The sequence below is a fragment of the Salvelinus sp. IW2-2015 genome, unplaced genomic scaffold (assembly GCF_002910315.2).
Source record: "Salvelinus sp. IW2-2015 unplaced genomic scaffold, ASM291031v2 Un_scaffold8086, whole genome shotgun sequence".
Classification (NCBI taxonomy): Eukaryota; Metazoa; Chordata; class Actinopteri; order Salmoniformes; family Salmonidae; genus Salvelinus; species Salvelinus sp. IW2-2015.
The window spans coordinates 8,888-11,297 of NW_019949346.1; the positions used below are offsets into that span (position 1 = coordinate 8,888).

The window sequence follows — 2,410 nt, forward strand, 5'->3', positions numbered from 1 at the left end:
TGCATACTGTACAATATATCTCAGTATTTGAATTATTAATTTTATACAGTCAGTTTTGCTCATCTTTATCAAGGGTGTCAATAATTTCGAACCCCACTGTATATATGAATAATTTGGGTGTTAGGGTTATAGTAGTGAAGTAAACTTATAGTGATATTGATTAACCAGTTAACAATTATTATTTATTTTTTTACATATTTGGTAAAAAAATATGTAAATAATACATAAAGGTTGTTTGAAGTTTTGAGAATGAATTTTTGCCTTTTCTATGAAAAATCCAGGTACAAATAAAGGCGAGCAGAGCAGCTACAGCAGCACTGAGAGAACACAAAATGCCCGTCAGCACCCAGCATTGCCCAGAAGACTCATCCAGTTTCTCTGTGTAAATGCAACACAAAAATCACAATATTCATGCCGTTGTCTGTAATTGAGAGAAGCAAATATGAAACCATAATGGGATGCTGAAAAAAACATACCTTCATCACTTTTAGATGCAACACTGGCATTCTTATATGCAAGAACATGACCCGATCCAAAGACGATTTCCCCGTCAACTCCCGAGGTACAATAGTAAAGCGCTAGCAAAGACCCAGTCATGTTGCAGATGGTCAGACTGATGGAGCTGTTGTCTTCCAATTTTGTGGTGAATCCAGAGGTACTGCCTTGGTAGAATTTGTTTAGAAYATCCTTGTGCCTTGATTGATGTCGTTTGGCTGAGATGATGATGAAGGGAAGCTTGTTGCTCTGTTGTCCATACCACATTGTCTGGTTCTTGTGCTTTACGCTGCAGGACAGAGTGACGCTGTCCCCAGGTTTGACGACTCTGGTCATAGTTTGAACGGAGGAATCCTGTGGCTTGGAGGACACTGGAGAGACTGGGAGAGAACAGTTATGATAGAGCCTACTGAAAAAACTGTCAAAAGCCATTTTTCATATCATTGTTTTCAGGTTAGGCCTCTAACATTAAAACAACTCTAAATCTCACATACTTTTGGTAACAATTTACTAAATGCAGACAGGCCTAATGTGGTCATTATACCTTGTAAAATGTGTTATAAGTACCTATAATGTACTATTATCTTGTAATAATCCTGAATAAATAACAACTATGTTCAGTTCATTGGATAATTGCCACATAGAAATGCATGATAAGATAAGACATTATAAGACATTATAAGGGTCTATACATGCTGATAACAAGTAATAAAAAATTAGGTCAATACAGGATTAGAATTATAGCCGTGTAGATAGGCAGGGTACTTACAATGTAGGACAATCAGAACAATGAATATTCTCCCCATATTTACAGATGTTAACTGTGAGGTGAGTGAGACACTTGCGTTTTCTACCCAAGGGTCTTTCATTATGGTTACCATACATGGACAGATACACAGAGCAGCTAAGTTATTGGTTCACTGTAAGAAATGCCCCCTCCTCCTTTACACCCCTGCCTGATTATGAGTAGATTCATACAAAAAGCAAATACCAACCATAAAGGGAGGAGAATCAGCGAATGGCAGTGTGGTGCCAGGCACAACAACTCTCCTCAATGTGAAAAAACATTAAACGAGCTGATGCATGTACTAAAGGAAAAGGGGGGCGCGAACAGTCCCCGCATTAACATTACAAGCTGCACCATCGGAGCCCTGACCGGCTTGCAAATCACCAGCTGGTATAGGGAACTGCTTGCAGCTGACCGCAAGGCGCTAAGAGGGTAGTGCGTAGGACCAGTCATTACTGGGGCCAAGCTTCCTGCAATCCAGGAACCGTATATTGGCGGTGTCCGAGGAAAGCCCATAAAATTGTGAGGACTCCATGTCACAAGTCATAAGCGTTTCTTCTGCTACTGCACGGCAAGCGGTGCGAGCGCCAAGTAAAGGACCAAAAGGCTCCTTAACAGCTTCTCCTTCCAAGCATAAGTCTGCTGAAACAACTAATCAAATGGCCACAGACTATTACAAATTGACCCCACCTCCTTTGTTTTGTACACTGTGCCTACGTCACTGTTTATTATCTATGCATAGTCACTTCACTCTTCGCTACATGTACAAATTACTCTACCTGTTACTTCTATGAGCACATTGGGACACTCAGAACGGACCTCCTGTTTATCGCCTCGTTTATTATGGTTACTTTTTATTTATTTTTTACTTAGTTTATTTTGGTAATATTTTCTTAACTCTTCTTGAGGCTGCTCTTTTTGGTTAAGAAGCTTGTAAGTAAGCATTAAACGGTAAGGTCTAATACTTGTTTTTTTTGTGGCATGTTGCAAATAAAGTTTAATTTGATGTTTTACACACTGTATTGCCATGAAACATCTGTGCAAAACCAGAAAAACACTATAGATGTCACTGTTTTACATTATTTGACCTTTATTAGCACTACAATGACTGAGGGGTAAAAACATGAA

The 2,410-nt window shown here is 39.2% G+C and overlaps 1 long non-coding RNA gene across 1 annotated transcript; it reads right to left on the minus strand.

Moving 5' to 3' along the window:
* Nucleotides 1-259: 259 nt before the first annotated feature.
* On the minus strand, nt 260-1,348 carry LOC139027193 (uncharacterized). The gene is made up of 3 exons (XR_011479255.1): nt 1,265-1,348; nt 477-875; nt 260-378 (listed from the first exon to the last, which is right to left on the minus strand). It is a non-coding gene; the product is annotated as an uncharacterized lncRNA (long non-coding RNA).
* Between the last annotated feature and the right edge of the window lie 1,062 nt (nt 1,349-2,410).